The sequence below is a fragment of the Hypomesus transpacificus genome, chromosome 4, assembly GCF_021917145.1.
Source record: "Hypomesus transpacificus isolate Combined female chromosome 4, fHypTra1, whole genome shotgun sequence".
Taxonomy (NCBI): Eukaryota; Metazoa; Chordata; class Actinopteri; order Osmeriformes; family Osmeridae; genus Hypomesus; species Hypomesus transpacificus.
Genome location: NC_061063.1, coordinates 9988071 through 10005091, shown reverse-complemented (window position 1 = coordinate 10005091; position 17021 = coordinate 9988071).

The following is a 17021-nucleotide window of genomic DNA, read 5'->3' as shown; positions in this document are numbered from 1 at the left end:
TGTTAGTCTGGCATGACTAGACTGAGCACTGCTGTTCTGATCAGCCAGTCCTGTTGTTCTGTTAGTCTGGCATGACTAGACTGAGCACTGCTGTTCTGATCAGCCAGTCCTGTTGTTCTGTTAGTCTGGCATGACTAGACTGAGCACTGCTGTTCTGATCAGCTAGTCCTGTTGTTCTGTTAGTCTGGCATGACTAGACTGAGCACTGCTGTTCTGATCAGCCAGTCCTGTTGTTCTGTTAGTCTGGCATGACTAGACTGAGCACTGCTGTTCTGATCAGCTAGTCCTGTTGTTCTGTTAGTCTGGCATGACTAGACTGAGCACTGCTGTTCTGATCAGCCAGTCCTGTTGTTCTGTTAGTCTGGCATGACTAGACTGAGCACTGCTGTTCTGATCAGCTAGTCCTGTTGTTCTGTTAGTCTGGCATGACTAGACTGAGCACTGCTGTTCTGATCAGCCAGTCCTGTTGTTCTGTTAGTCTGGCATGACTAGACTGAGCACTGCTGTTCTGATCAGCCAGTCCTATTGTTCTGTTAGTCTGGCATGAATAGACTGAGCACTGCTGTTCTGATCAGCCAGTCCTGTTGTTCTGTTAGTCTGGCATGACTAGACTGAGCACTGCTGTTCTGATCAGCCAGTCCTGTTGTTCTGTTAGTCTGGCATGACTAGACTGAGCACTGCTGTTCTGATCAGCTAGTCCTGTTGTTCTGTTAGTCTGGCATGACTAGACTGAGCACTGCTGTTCTGATCAGCTAGTCCTGTTGTTCTGTTAGTCTGGCATGACTAGACTGAGCACTGCTGTTCTGATCAGCCAGTCCTGTTGTTCTGTTAGTCTGGCATGACTAGACTGAGCACTGCTGTTCTGATCAGCCAGTCCTGTTGTTCTGTTAGTCTGGCATGACTAGACTGAGCACTGCTGTTCTGATCAGCCAGTCCTGTTGTTCTGTTAGTCTGGCATGACTAGACTGAGCACTGCTGTTCTGATCAGCTAGTCCTGTTGTTCTGTTAGTCTGGCATGACTAGACTGAGCACTGCTGTTCTGATCAGCCAGTCCTGTTGTTCTGTTAGTCTGGCATGACTAGACTGAGCACTGCTGTTCTGATCAGCTAGTCCTGTTGTTCTGTTAGTCTGGCATGACTAGACTGAGCACTGCTGTTCTGATCAGCCAGTCCTGTTGTTCTGTTAGTCTGGCATGACTAGACTGAGCACTGCTGTTCTGATCAGCCAGTCCTGTTGTTCTGTTAGTCTGGCATGAATAGACTGAGCACTGCTGTTCTGATCAGCCAGTCCTGTTGTTCTGTTAGTCTGGCATGACTAGACTGAGCACTGCTGTTCTGATCAGCCAGTCCTGTTGTTCTGTTAGTCTGGCATGAATAGACTGAGCACTGCTGTTCTGATCAGCCAGTCTTGTTGTTCTGTTAGTCTGGCATGACTAGACTGAGCACTGCTGTTCTGATCAGCCAGTCCTGTTGTTCTGTTAGTCTGGCATGACTAGACTGAGCACTGCTGTTCTGATCAGCCAGTCCTGTTGTTCTGTTAGTCTGGCATGACTAGACTGAGCACTGCTGTTCTGATCAGCCAGTCCTGTTGTTCTGTTAGTCTGGCATGACTAGACTGAGCACTGCTGTTCTGATCAGCTAGTCCTGTTGTTCTGTTAGTCTGGCATGACTAGACTGAGCACTGCTGTTCTGATCAGCCAGTCCTGTTGTTCTGTTAGTCTGGCATGACTAGACTGAGCACTGCTGTTCTGATCAGCCAGTCCTGTTGTTCTGTTAGTCTGGCATGACTAGACTGAGCACTGCTGTTCTGATCAGCCAGTCCTGTTGTTCTGTTAGTCTGGCATGACTAGACTGAGCACTGCTGTTCTGATCAGCCAGTCCTGTTGTTCTGTTAGTCTGGCATGACTAGACTGAGCACTGCTGTTCTGATCAGCTAGTCCTGTTGTTCTGTTAGTCTGGCATGACTAGACTGAGCACTGCTGTTCGGATCAGCCAGTTCTGTTGTTCTGTTAGTCTGGCATGACTAGACTGAGCACTGCTGTTCTGATCAGCTAGTCCTGTTGTTCTGCTAGTCTGGCATGACTAGACTGAGCACTGCTGTTCTGATCAGCCAGTCCTGTTGTTCTGTTAGTCTGGCATGACTAGACTGAGCACTGCTGTTCTGATCAGCTAGTCCTGTTGTTCTGTTAGTCTGGCATGACTAGACTGAGCACTGCTGTTCTGATCAGCCAGTCCTGTTGTTCTGTTAGTCTGGCATGACTAGACTGAGCACTGCTGTTCTGATCAGCCAGTCCTGTTGTTCTGTTAGTCTGGAATCACAGATGAGCAGAACTTTGGCTCCAAACAAGCCAGACTGCTGCTTGGGACACATTCTCTTTTCCAGGGTTAGGGTTAGGGTCACTAACCCTTTTCCAGGTCACGCCAGCAGGCTTGAGCAGATCAAGGCCACACTACCAAGCACACCACACCAAGATTTTTGGCATTCTTCTCTGTTTTTCCTTCTGACATCTCTTGTTCTAACATGCACACACATATATATATATATACACACACACACACACACACACAGTGTTAGAAATAATGGTGTCACCTCAGTATAAATTCCTTGTGACATATGAGCAAGCCATTGACCTCATTGCCATGACAACAGATTTCTATGGGATACTAGAATTATGGCAACTCTGACACAACATGACACCACTTGGCCAACAGTGTGTGTGTGTGTGTGTGTGTGTGTGTGTGTGTGTGTGTGTGTGTGTGTGTATATGTGAGTGTGTACATGTTTGCACGTGTGCTGACAATACAAATTGTACAGCAGTACATTTTTATTCAAGAGGAATGGTATTAATCCTCTACAGACTGACAGATACTTAGTCTTGGTTCTGAGTTTTATTCAGGCTCATTTCCTTCCAGAATCTTCTCACTTCTCAACACGGGCTTTCAAATGTGTGTTCCAAGAGTGTGTCAAATTAGTGTGAGTACGCCCACACGCTAGCCCCAAAATAAACGCTTCTCCTTTCATACATGTGATTGCGTTCAGCAGAACTGAATATCCCCCCTCCCCCTCCATCCTTTCTTACACCAAGTCTTCAAAAAACGTGTTAGCTGACAGAAACAGCGACATGGCGACAGATGTAGATATTTCAGAGACCTGGTTGTCTGTTTCAAACACCTCTTTCTGATGTCCACGGTGTGTGTGTAATATGGATGTTGACGAGAGGGCTAGAGATGGGAAGTAAAGGATGAGAGAGAAATATGAAAAAGAGAGAGAGAGAGTGATATTTAGAGAGCGACTGCAAAAGAAAGGGAAAAAGAGAGCGAAAAAGAGAGACTGAGAAATAACTAAGGGAGCAATGTGTATAGATGGTTTGATGGCACACTGACCCAATATCTCTGCAGCTGTACTGCCAGTGGCTGCACACACACACACACACAAGCACATACAAAGATACAGACAGACTAATACATACACATACAGAAGTTCTTGCACATCTACACACACATTGAATCAAACTCAATCTTCCTTTTAAAGTAATTTTTTTCTTCGGTTGACATCTCCTCCACTACACACGACCAATGAAGAACAGCTCTGTCATCAGCCTAGTGTTAGTGTGTTTGTCTGCAGTTGTGCTGTTGTGTTTCTGATACTGTACAGCTGGAGGCTACCAGCAGGCAGAGCAGAGACAGGCAGAGCAGAGACAGGCAGAGCAGAGACAGGCAGAGCAGAGACAGGCAGAGGAGAGACAGGCAGAGGAGAGACAAGCAGAGCAGACAGGCAGAGGAGAGACAGGCAGAGGAGAGACAGGCAGAGAGATATGCAGAGGACAGACAGGCAGAGGAGAGTGGCAGAGGAGAGACAGGCAGAGAGACATGCATAGGACAGACAGGCAGAGGACAGAGGCAGAGGAGAGACAGGCATTGGAGAGACAGGCAGAGGAGAGACAGGCAGAGGAGAGACAGGCAGAGAGATATGCAGAGGACAGACAGGCAGAGGAGAGTGGCAGAGGAGAGACAGGCAGAGAGACATGCATAGGACAGACAGGCAGAGGACAGAGGCAGAGGAGAGACAGGCATTGGAGAGACAGGCAGATAGACAGAGAGAGAGACAGGCAGAGGAGAGACAAGCAGAGGAGAGACAGGCAGAGGAGAGACAGGCAGAGGAGAGACAGGCAGAGCAGAGACTGGCAGAGGAGAGACAGGCAGAGAGACAGGCAGAGCAGAGACAGGCAGAGGAGAGACAGGCAGAGAGACATGCAGAGGAGAGACAGGCAGAGGAGAGACAGGCAGAGGAGAGACAGGCAGAGGAGAGACAGAAAGAGAAGAGACAGGCAGAGAGACAGGCAGAGAGACAGGCAGAGAGACAGGCAGAGAGACAGGCAGAGAAGAGACAGGCAGAGGAGAGACAGGCAGAGCAGAGACAGGAAGAGCAGAGATAGGGAAAGTAGAGACAGTTTGAAACAGTCAAAAGAGGAAATGTCACAAAATAGGTTGGTTTCACATCCTCATCTGACTAATCTGACTCCAGATTATTATTAGAATCTTCTCAGTGCCAATAATAATTGAGACAGGAAGCTGTGTGGTGATGTGGTGATGGATACAGGAAGCTGTGTGGTGATGAGGTGATGGAGACAGGAAGCTGTGTGGTCAGTTCCGTAACGGAAACACATGGGCCCCCCCCCCCGACAGAATAACCCTGAGAAAAAGAGTAGAGAAATCAGTGTGAACGTTACTGAGTGACGAAATAAAGAATGATCTTGAGTCGATGACGGATTCTCTTTACTGTTGTCGAGCTCTCAAACAATTTTCAGACAAATATCAACTGTAAATACAGTAGATTATAGGGTTAGGGTTAGGGTTAAATACAGTAGATTATAGGGTTAGGGTTAAATACAGTAGATTATAGGGTTAGGGTTAGGGTTAAATACAGTAGATTATAGGGTTAGGGTTAGGGTTAAATACAGTAGATTATAGGGTTAGGGTTAGGGTTAAATACAGTAGATTATAGGGTTAGGGTTAAATACAGTAGATTATAGGGTTAGGGTTAGGGTTAAATACAGTAGATTATAGGGTTAGGGTTAGGGTTAAATACAGTAGATTATAGGGTTAGGGTTAAATACAGTAGATTATAGGGTTAGGGTTAAATACAGTAGATTATAATCACAGGATCAACATGGTGGCACTTCTAGTTATATGTACAAACCACATTATAACAAAACAGGAAGGTTCCTACATAGACCACACACATAACAAATGAATATATCGCAACACATATTCTTCTGACAGGTTAACAGCTGCGGTGTAGTTTTCCCAGAATACACCTCGGCCCAACAATAACACCAGTCCGCGTAGCAGGATCCGAGCTACTCTACAGTTAGCTACCTATTTGCTGCGGGCTCGCCGGTCTGTGTGACCATCTGACCTATTTCGTCACGTCACTTACCTTGCTAACAAGGAAAGCACAATTAAATATACTTTTCTTTATTTTTATATCAACTCTGGAAACACAAACAAGACAATAAGACCATAGTGTGCATCCCATGTATTCAAATTGGATTAAAAAAACACGCAAGGCCCCCCATCCCTGTGAGCCCCCCCCGCGGTGCGGGGGCTGCAGGGGTAATCTCTATGGGCCTGTGTGTGATGATGTGGAGGTGGTGATGGAGCAATCATCATGCTAACCACATGCTAACCACATGCTAACCACAGCACTGGTGGAGTTACTGGAGTTCCGATGAGAAACTAGGGAACAACGTTGCTCTCTTTGTTACCAGTCAGCAAGAGTCTACATACTGTTTTATAAAAACATAAATCACTTCTTCATATTGTCCTCTTGTGGGGCTTACATCCTGATCCATTGGAACCAATCACAAATTCTCTCTCAAGGCCTAATGAGCTTTATTAAACAGATTTGGTAAAGTAGCTTATTTTCCAGTGGGCCACCACAGTAGAAAGCGCAGCTCCTTTGTCAGCCTCAGTCACAGATGTGGGACAGATGTGAGTTAAACTCAGTTAGGTTTGGTTTGGAGTTCTGTTAGGTCTGCTAATGAGATCAAAGCTCAACAATGGTGTGGTGTGGAGATCAGTATCTTATGAAGCTTTCTGGGGCCTCCGGCTGGAGGCATTTTGTCAATTGGTGACATTTCTGGATTAACACGCAAGGCTTTACACTGTTTAAACCATAGACATAATAAAGAGTAGACGCCGCATCTACATTTATATTCAGCATTGAAGAAGAATGCTCCTTGTCTGTCCTCCTAAGGGGTTCTCCTGAGCGAGCCTGCTCTAAGGTGGTTCTCCTGAGCCTGCTCTAAGGTGGTTCTCCTGAGCCTGCTCTAGGGTGGTTCTCCTGAGTCTGCTCTAGGGTGGTTCTCCTGAGCCTGCTCTGGGGTGGTTCTCCTGAGCCTGCTCTAAGGTGGTTCTCCTGAGCGAGCCTGCTCTGGGGTGGTTCTCCTGAGCCTGCTCTAAGGTGGTTCTCCTGAGCGAGCCTGCTCTGGGGTGGTTCTCCTGAGCCTGCTCTAAGGTGGTTCTCCTGAGCGAGCCTGCTCTAGGGTGGTTCTCCTGAGCCTGCTCTGGGGTGGTTCTCCTGAGCGAGCCTGCTCTGGGGTGGTTCTCCTGAGCCTGCTCTGGGGTGGTTCTCCTGAGCGAGCCTGCTCTGGGGTGGTTCTCCTGAGCCTGCTCTGGGGTGGTTCTCCTGAGCGAGCCTGCTCTGGGGTGGTTCTCCTGAGCCTGCTCTAGGGTGGTTCTCCTGAGCGAGCCTGCTCTGTGGTGGTTCTCCTGAGCCTGCTCTGGGGTGGTTCTCCTGAGCCTGCTCTAAGGTGGTTCTCCTGAGCCTGCTCTGGGGTGGTTCTCCTGAGCCTGCTCTGGGGTGGTTCTCCTGAGCCTGCTCTAAGGTGGTTCTCCTGAGCCTGCTCTGGGGTGGTTCTCCTGAGCCTGCTCTAAGGTGGTTCTCCTGAGCCTGCTCTGGGGTGGTTCTCCTGAGCCTGCTCTAAGGTGGTTCTCCTGAGCCTGCTCTGGGAGGATTTCTCCCTGCTGGGAACAGCTCTGCAGGCCTCCTCACATGAGCTGCGGTTCTGTTTGTATATTCAAATGATTGACTGTCACTCCAATCCTTTAAAATGACTCCAGTGCCTTAACCTTAATTAGCTCCCCCCTCCCCCTGCCTGTTTTTGACCCAGCTATGCTCAGACTGACCAATTCAACTCTGGTATCAGCAACACACACACACCCTTCATCTTCCATGCTGCCCCTCCCCCCACACCAACAGATGAGACAAAAAAGAGGAAGAGAGAGAGAGAGACACAGAGAGAGAGAGAGAGAGAGAGAGAGAGAGAGAGAGAGAGAGAGAGAGAGAGGTTGACCTAATTCTGTGTGAACGGCTGCTTGTGTGGTAGACTGTCTCTGTCTCTGGATATTTTATACTGAGAGTGTGTACTCCTGCCAAGCTTGTGTGTGTGTGTGTGTGTGTGTGTGTGTGTGAGTGTGTAGAGTGTGTGTGTGAGTGTGTGTGTGAGTATGTTTCAGGTTGAATGCCTCCAAGGACCTTTCTACAGTAACACACACACTTTGCATCAGGCTCAAGGTTTAGCATGGACTTTCTGCATGCAAAGCACACAGTGTTTGTGTGTTCAAGTTCAAGTCTTTTATTTGTCAGGTACACAGAACAACAACAAAAAACAACTTATTTGGTGACAACCAAATAAGTCCCAAGGGGAAGAACCATAAGAGCAAGCAGTTAAACAAGTTACAATTAAACGAGACTCAAAAAGTGCAAGAGTGTACTTGTAGAAAAATCAATCAACAGTAAAAAATATTTCACAGCGAGTACAAGAATTTAAATCCGTTACAACTAACTAACAAGAGCAACAAGTCTCTCAATAAGAGTCATTGTGATCCTGGAGGAAACTAACATCAGGTCCAGCCCATCATTCCTAAGTGCCGTTGTACTCCCGGAACAAGTGCGTCTTGAGCCGTTTCTTGAAGGTGGGGAGACAAGTCAGTCCTTCCTCTTTTCCTTCCTTCCTTCCTTCCCTCTCTCCCCACCTACTTGTCATCCCAGCTTTGTCTGTGACAGAATCCTGTGTGACACCCACTTCCCACGTGTCAAATCCTGTCAGGTGTGGGCATTGGATCCTGTGTGTGTGTGTGTGTGTGCGCTTGCCAGCCCATGTGGAAGAAGGTGCTTTTAGCTCCATGCTAAATCTCGCTGTTGTATATTTAGTTCAGAATCTGGGAACATGTAAATTGTGCAATTGATCAGATTATTGTTAATACTCATCTCCTCTCTCTCCTCTTCCCTCTCCCTCTCCCTTCCGGTACATCCTTCCGGTTCATCTCTGTTGTCTCTCGTCCATCAGAAGAACTTGCTGGACCGTTACTCTGAGTACAGTATCATTCATCCCAGTGACTCTTGTTCTCTAATCCCAGCCGTCACACTCCACTGAGCACTGGTTTGTGTGTGTGTGTGTGTGTGGAGTGTGTGGGTGTGTTTGTGTGGGTGTGTGTGTGTGTGTCATGTCGTCATGTCGGCCCTCATTCTCCCCTCTCCCTCTCTCCCTCTCTCCCTCTCTCCCTCTCTCCCTCTCTCCCTCTCTCCCTCTCTCCCTCTCTCCCTCTAGGGTTTTGGGAGTCTTCTCTCTATCTTGCTCTCTTGAATTCCAGTCATGGGTTTCCCCTCCCTCCCTCCCTCCCTCCCTCCCTCCCTCCCCCTCTCCCCTGATGAAGCAGTAATGAGAGGTCTAGACAGGCTTGATCTGGATTAGGGGGCCAGCCTGAGGTGACCTACAGAGGGCAGCTTTGAATGGACACCCGCCTGGCTCTGGACACCACCCGCCTGGCTCTGGACGCAACCCGCCTGGCTCTGGACACCACCCGCCTGGCTCTTGGGGCCACCCGCCTGGCTCTGGGGGCAACCAGCACCAGGTCGGGGGGGGGGGGGGGGGGTTGATTCAGAGAGGGTGAGGAAAAAGGGTGTGGAGGGAGATTACTGGACATACATCACCACCTTCTGGGGCCAGTTGTCAGTGATTGATGGTGACTGCAGTTGTCTGGGTCGTTGAAGCAGTTAAGAAGCGGTGTGTTTCTGATTAGAGCCGCCTGGTGGGTTTCTGATGCTGTCTGGTTTGCTTGCTTGTTGTTGACATTAAAAACCTTTTTGACTTATTTGTTTATTGTCCCTGCTCTGTCCAGGTATGGACTAAGTCCTTGTGTGTGTGTGTGTCTGAGACAGTGTGTGTACTCCCAGACACAGCTGTCCAGCTTCCTGGTCCCCCGATTCTGCAGCTCACCTCATCTACAGCTCACCTCATCTACAGACGCTCCAGGCTGGGATCACTTCCTGGGGCAGAGGCTGGGGCAGGGGCTGGGGCAGGGGCTGCATCTGGGGCTGAGGATGGGGCTGGAGCTGAGGGGCAGAGGCTGGGGCAGGGGCTGAGGCTGCAGCTGGGGCAGAGGCTGGGGCTGGAGCTGAGGATGGGGCTGAGGCTGGGCTTGTTTAATATACCTAAATTGTCATCTAGCAGACTTAAATCCAAAGATACGTATTCACAAAATATGGAATTGTTTTTCTTCTGATTTGATCAGACCTAATTACAACTGCTGATGTCTCTTGGAACTTCACCCCTCCCTCTCACCTGTAAAACCAACCGGCTCTGCTGAAAGGTCTCATTCATGCTTCAAACCATTCACAAGCCACACACACACACACCCACATGGGGGATGATGACAGAGAAGTGCTCATATGTGCTAATGATGCTGTTATCTACTGAAGAGTGCAAATGAACTGAGAGATTAACACCAGCATAAGGGGGTGTGTGTTTCTGGGAGTGACACATTGAGAGAGAGAAGACAGAGAGAGGATGAGAGGATCATGTAGTTATATAAAAATTATGTATTAATACAAAACTACATATTTTGATGCTTTTATCCAAAACAACAGACATAACAGGAGGTTTTGAACCTGAAATCTCTGTGGACCTCAGAAAGACTGGACCTCAGAGAGACTAGACCTCAGAGAGCTTAAACCTCAGAGGTCGGGACCTCAGAAAGTGGACCTTAGAAAGACTGGACACCAGAGAGACCTCAGAGAGACTGGATCTCAGAGAGACTGGAACTGTCAGTTCTGGAGCCTACACATTTTCAGTTGGTTGCATCACATACCCCCTTTCTCATATCTCTCTGTCCCTCCCTGTGTCTGTCTGTCTCCCTCTCTGTCTCTCTTTATACAGTGCCCTCCAAAAGTATTGGAACAGTGAGGCGAATTCCTTTATTTTTGCTGTAGACTGAAAACATTTGGGCTTGACATCAAATAATGAACGTGAGACCAGAGATCAACGTTTCAGCTTTTATTTCCAGGTATTTACATCAGGATCTGATGCACAACTAAGAAAATATCACATTTTGTTTGAATCCACCCATTTGTCATGTGAGCAAAAGTATTGGAACAGATATACTTAAAACATATTTAAGTGAATAAGACTTAATATTTAGTTGCAAATCCTTTGCTTTCAATAACTGCAGCAAGTCTGTGACCCATTGACGTCACCAAACTTTTGCATTCTTCCTTTTTGATGCTTTCCCAGGCTTTCACTGCAGCCTCTTTCAGTTGTTGTTTGTTTTGTGGGGTTCCTCCCTTCAGTCTCCTCTTAAGCAGGTAAAATGCATGCTCTATAGGGTTTAAGTCTGGAGATTGACTTGGCCAGTCTAATACCTTCCATTTCTTGCCCCTGATGAACTCCTTTGTTGTTTTGGCAGTGTGTTTTGGGTCGTTATCTTGCTGCATGATGAAGGCTCTGCCAATCAGTTTGGTTGCATCTTTCCTTAAATTGGCAGACAAAATGTTTCTGTAGACTTCCGAGTTCATTTTGCTGCTGCCATCATGTGTTACATCCTCAATGAAGATTAATGAGCCCGTCCTAGAAGAAGCCATGCAAGCCCAAGCCATGACATTACCTCCACCGTGTTTCACAGATGAGCTTGTGTGTTTGGGATCATGAGCAGTTCCTTTCTTTCTCCAAACTTTAGCCTTTCCATCACTTTGGTAAAAGTTAATCTTTGTCTCATCAGTCTATAAAACTTTGTCCCAGAATTTTTGAGGTTCATCTCTGTACTTTTTGGCAAATTCCAGCCTGGCCTTCCTATTCTTCTTGCTAATGAGTGGTTTGCATCTTCTGGTGTAGCCCTTGTACTTTTGTTCATGAAGTCTTCTGCGAACAGTAGATAGTGATACCTTCACTCCTGCCATCTGGAGGTTGTTGCTGATCTCACTAACAGTTGTTTTAGGGTCTTTCTTTACAGCTCTCACAATGTTTCTGTCATCAACTGCTGATGTTTTCCTTGGTCTACCTGTTCGACGTCTGTTACTTAGTACACCAGTAGTTTTCTTCTTCTTCAGGACATTCCAAATGGTTGTACTGGCTATGGCCAATGTTTCTGCAATGGCTCTGATTGATTTTCCATCTTCTCTAAGACTCACAATTGCTTGTTTTTCACCCAAAGACAGCGCTCCGGTTTTCATGTTGTTTTCACCTCTGAATACAGTCTGCATAGACAAAACCTATCTTACCCAATCTGAACCTGAGTGTAGACATTCAGTGGTATTTATTGATTGAATAATGTATGTAATAGGACACACCTGGGCAACAAAACACACCTGTCAGTCATATGTTCCAATACTTTTGCTCACGTGACAAATGGGTGGGTTCGAACAAAAAGGTGATATTTTCTAATTTGTGCATCAGATCCTGATGTAAATACCTGGAAATAAAAGCTGAAACGTTGATCTCTGGTTTCACATTCATCGTTTGATGTCAAGCCCAAATGTTTTCAGTCTACAGCAAAAATAAAGGAATTGGCCTCACTGTTCCAATACTTTTGGAGGGCACTGTATATCTTTCTGTCTCTCTCTCTCTCTTTATCTCTGTCTCTCTTTCCCATTTCTCTCCCACTTGTCCTCCGTTGCAGGGTCTGTGCTGAGGGGAGTGGGGGATTTCACGTTTTGAAACAAACTGAAATATTCATGTGTGTGCCTGTGTCTCAGAAAGCTGCCTCACTCTGGATGGAGACCTGCAAGGGAGAGAGTGGGAGAGATAGAGAGAGCGAGAGAGCGAGAGAGAGAGAGAGAGAGCGAGAGAGAGAGCGAGAGAGGTTGACCTAATTCTGTGTGAACGGCTGCTTGTGTGGTAGAGAGAGAGAGGGAGAGGGAGTGATGGAGAGAGGGAGATGACCTTGTGTACATGTGTTGTTTCTACTGGAATTATTGTCATTTGGACTTCCTCCCAAAATAAGACCCTCCGCATCAATTACCCATGAGCCCCCTCTCTGCACATGCTCAGAAGCAGCTGGAGAAGGACTACAACATCAGAGTACCGTGTTGACAGAAGGCCATTTTGAAAGACACCTTAGGACTGTTCTTCTTGCTGCTGGAACATGTGACCTGAGGGAACAGCCAGGGCTACCTGCTGGTTTTCTATTCCTCTCTCTTTTTCCTGTCTCCTCTCTCATCTTTCTCTCTCCTTTCACCACCTTCTCAGTCTGAGTTTCATCCCTTGTTCCTCTGTGGCTTTAACACAGCACAGTTACACCCTCTCCTCTCCTTCTCCCTCCATCTTTCCAAAACCATTGTTGTTCATCCCTTTCCTTCTCTCTCTTTCCATCAGGCACCTCCCCCCTCTCTCTCCTCACCCCTCTCTCCTCCCCCCTCTCTCCCCTCCCCCCCTCTCTCCCCTCCCCCCTCTCAGAGTCAACACCAGAGCAGCAGCCATACATGCAGAGCTGGTTGCTATGTGGGCACCATGACAACCGTTATGAATTCCACATGGCGCTCACGTATTCAGAGGATGTGAGAGTGTGTGTGTGTCTCCCAGTGTGTGTGTGTGTGTGTGTGTCTCCCATTGTGTGTGTGTCTCAGTGTGTGTGTGTCTCAGTGTGTGTGTGTCTCAGTGTGTGTGTGTGTGTGTTTTACATGGTGCTCACGTACCTGTTGGATGGAATAGATTGAACTCTGGTTCAGATCCTCTTCCTCCTCTCAGATGTGGGCTCTTTTCAGCCCGTCTGATCCATCTCCACATTCCTCTCCTCAACACCACAGACAGAAGTGGCCGGTTGTTACTATTTCCATGCGTGTGGTTCTCTGCTGTGTGAATGGAAAGTAGTAGATTTGTTAAGTTCAAATAAAAACATTACCTTGACATGCAACTGTCAGTGATGATAAGAATGAGCATGAGAATACATGAAGGAATAAATACTTCACAAATCCAAAATACAGAAAACAATAGAATATAACATCCCACTTCTACCCCCACACACACACGCATGTACACACGTTCACACACATACACACACGTACACTTGTGGAAAGGGACAACAGAAGCCTTTGTCCACAGGGCTGCCCTGTGACCACAGTACAGTACAGCTATGCTGCAGTAATCTGTCTGTGTGTCTGAGTGTCCTGCCAGCCAGCAGACCTTCCGTGCCACCCTGACCACATGCCCTCCTTTCCCAACACCTGACAAATCTACCAAGGATTACCTCTCTCAACCCGCTCTCCCAGGGTTGTGGGATGGGGGGGTTTGGGGAACGAAGGCTACAGGCGCCAAATATAAACAAAATCTCCCTGTTGATCAGCGTTATGTAAGAGATGAAGAAAGAAAAGTCGTCCATGCAGACAGGCTGAGGGCAGATTCAAGCTGGAACGCAGCATTCAAGTCACATTACTGGAGAACAGCGTCACGTAGCTCTGTCTGCATTTCTAAACAAAACTGGTAAACATACATTAAATTAGGAGTCTAGGTTACAAAAAGGGCGCACTTGTGTAAAATTGCAGATTGCCTGCCACATGAGCGGGAACGGACAAGTTGCGCTTTCAATATGCGTTCGTGGAAAGGTCATGGGGAAAGTGGGAGTTCCACCCAAAACGGTGGAAGGATACCCGTAAAGTACGCTAACCCTAATTATATATTCTACTGTATTTACAAAGACTGCCAGTAAGAGCGTGCCTCTTAAAAGCAAGTTTAAACCAGGAGCGCGTTTTCCTGTGTGTACACATGTACCTTATTCAATGGCAGCAGTGATCCGAGCAAGGCGAAGACATAGGCCTGTAATATGTTCAGGTTTGCTGTTACTTCATGCACGTCACTAAATTTAAGCTTGCGCTTTCTTTTTCCCGTAGGAAGATCCATGCTAGAAACATGCGAGCCCATTGTTATTTTAGAGGCGCGCTAATTACGCTTGAGGGCGGAGTATGCGCTGATTGCCTGATGGGTGTCAGGTTTGATAAATACTACGCATAATGAGGAAGCAAAGCGGGCGCTATTATCGAACTCGCATCAACAGACTGCGCAGTGTTAGTAAATCTAGCCCTCAGTCTCCATCCTCCTGCCTCTGCCCACACCACAGTCCCTGGACTGACTGAGTGTTTGTGAGTGTAGTTGAGGGTGGATCGATGTGTTCTGTGTAGGTATGTGTGGGGTTAAGTGAATAGTGAAGGGAGAGACCAGATGGTTTTGGTATAAGAATGTGGCCAAACATCCTGGTTCTGATCCCATTAGGGTTGGACACCATGTGGGCTGGGTCACTGCTAGACCCCCTGAAGGCCCACTCAATCAACACACACACACACCATTACCCTCCACCACCCACCCCATTTCATTTGTTGATGTCTGTTTTCACCTTCCTATAAACCCTAACCCTTCCTGTAGTTCTCTCTGTTTCTGTCTCACCCCTATTCTCCTAGTCTAGGAGAGGTGAGGTGAGGTGAGGAGAGAAGAGAGGTGGGGAGGGGTGAGGTGTGGTGAGGAGAGGTGGGGTGGGGTGGGGTGGAGAGAGGTGAGGGGAGAGGTGAGGAGAGAGGAGATGTGAGGTGAGGAGGGGAGAGGTGAGGTGAAGAGAGAGGAGAAGTGAGGAGGGGAGAGGAAAGGTGAGGAGGGGAGAGGTGAGGAGAGAGGAGAGGTAAGGTGAGGAGGGGAGAGGAGAGGTGAGATGAGGAGGGGAGAGAGGAGAGGTGAGGTGATGTGAGGAGAGCGGAGAGGTGAGGAGAGAGGAGTGGTGAAGTAAGGTGAGGAGGGATGAGGTGAGGAGAGAGGAGAGGAGAGGTGAGGAGGGGAGAGGTGAGGAGAGGAGAGGTGAGGAGGGGAGAGGTGAGGAGAGGAGAGGTGAGGAGGGGAGAGGTGAGGAGAGGAGCGAGGAGAGGTGAGGAGGGGAGACATCCAGCCAACCAGCCGTGTTCTCCTGACTGGTCACAGAGCAACAAGCCACCGTCATTACCCATCATGCCTTTTTCCAACACCATTTCTGAGATGATGGGGCCATTATGGAAATGCCTGTCTAATGGCATCCATTACAGAGGGGACAGACAACATTTACTGCACCACTGCACACAACATAACGATTTTTAGAGAGTGAAAGAGAGAAGAAGAGAGAGAAAGAGAGAGGGAACAAGAGAGGGGCCCTGGACCCTGGACGCCTGGACGTCTGGACCCTGGACGCCTGGACGTCTGGACCCTGGACGCCTGGACGTCTGGACGTCTGGACCCTGGACGTCTGGACCCTGGACGCCTGGACGTCTGGACCCTGGACGTCTGGACCCTGGACGTCTGGACCCTGGACGTCTGGACGTCTGGACCCTGGACGCCTGGACGTCTGGACCCTGGACGCCTGGACGTCTGGACGTCTGGACCCTGGACGTCTGGACCCTGGACGCCTGGACCCTGGACGTCTGGACCCTGGACGCCTGGACGTCTGGACCCTGGACGTCTGGACCCTGGACGCCTGGACGTCTGGACCCTGGACGTCTGGACCCTGGACGTCTGGACGTCTGGACCCTGGACGCCTGGACGTCTGGACCCTGGACGCCTGGACGTCTGGACGCCTGGACGCCTGGACGTCTGGACCCTGGACGCCTGGACGTCTGGACCCTGGACGCCTGGACGTCTGGACCCTGGACGCCTGGACGCCTGGACCCTGGACGCCTGGACGTCTGGACGCCTGGACGTCTGGACCCTGGACGTCTGGACCCTGGACGCCTGGACGTCTGGACCCTGGACGTCTGGACCCTGGACGTCTGGACCCTGGACGTCTGGACCCTGGACGTGCGGGGTCAGGAGCACAACAGCCTTCCTGTTCCTCAGCAGACTAAACACAGGGCCTCATGTACTACCGCTTTTGCGCCCACTTCAGGCGTATTTGTTTCGCAATTTAAGCGTAAAACATGGCGAGGTATGTACAAACATGCCGCACTGAGGTAAAAACGCAGACTGCCTGTCGCGGGAACTGAAAATGGCAAATTGCGCTTTTCCGTGTCATGCATATGCATTCACGGGAGGGTCAAGGGGAAAGTGGGAGTTCCCATAAAGAGATGGGAGGGGATGCGTAAAGTGTGCCTAATTATGTATTCGACGGTATGTACAAAAACCGCCTGTGAAAGCGCGACTCTATTTTGCGGTGAAAATTCTCCGCCTGTTAAAAGCAGGCGTAAACAAGATTACATCGAATCTCCGACTCAGTGTTCACATTTCATTCCAGCAATTGTTGCATGAAACATGCTGGTACAGACTGGAGCAGAGAAGGACAGAGGCTCATCATCAGGTCAGGAACCTAGGGAACAGAGTGAGTGTGTGTGTGAGTGTGTGTGTGCTATCAGGATGTTTGTCCATTTATTCGCAGCTAATATCCAAACCCAGACTCAGTCAATACGGCCTATTATGTCCAGCTGACAATAGAGTGAGTGTGTGTGTGTGTGTGTGTGTGTGTGTATGTGTGTGTGTGTGTGTGTATGTGTGTATCTGTGTGTGTGTGTGTGTGTGTGTGTGTGTGTATGTGTGTATCTGTGTGTGTGTGTGTGTGTGTGTGTGTGTGTGTGTGTGTATCTGTGTGTGTGTGTGTGTGTGTGTGTATCTGTGTGTGTGTGTGTGTGTGTATCTGTGTGTGTGTGTGTGTGTGTGTGTGTATCTGTGTGTGTGTGTGTGTGTGTGTGTGTGTGTATCTGTGTGTGTGTGTGTGTGTGTGTGTGTTAGGGATAGAGAGAAATGT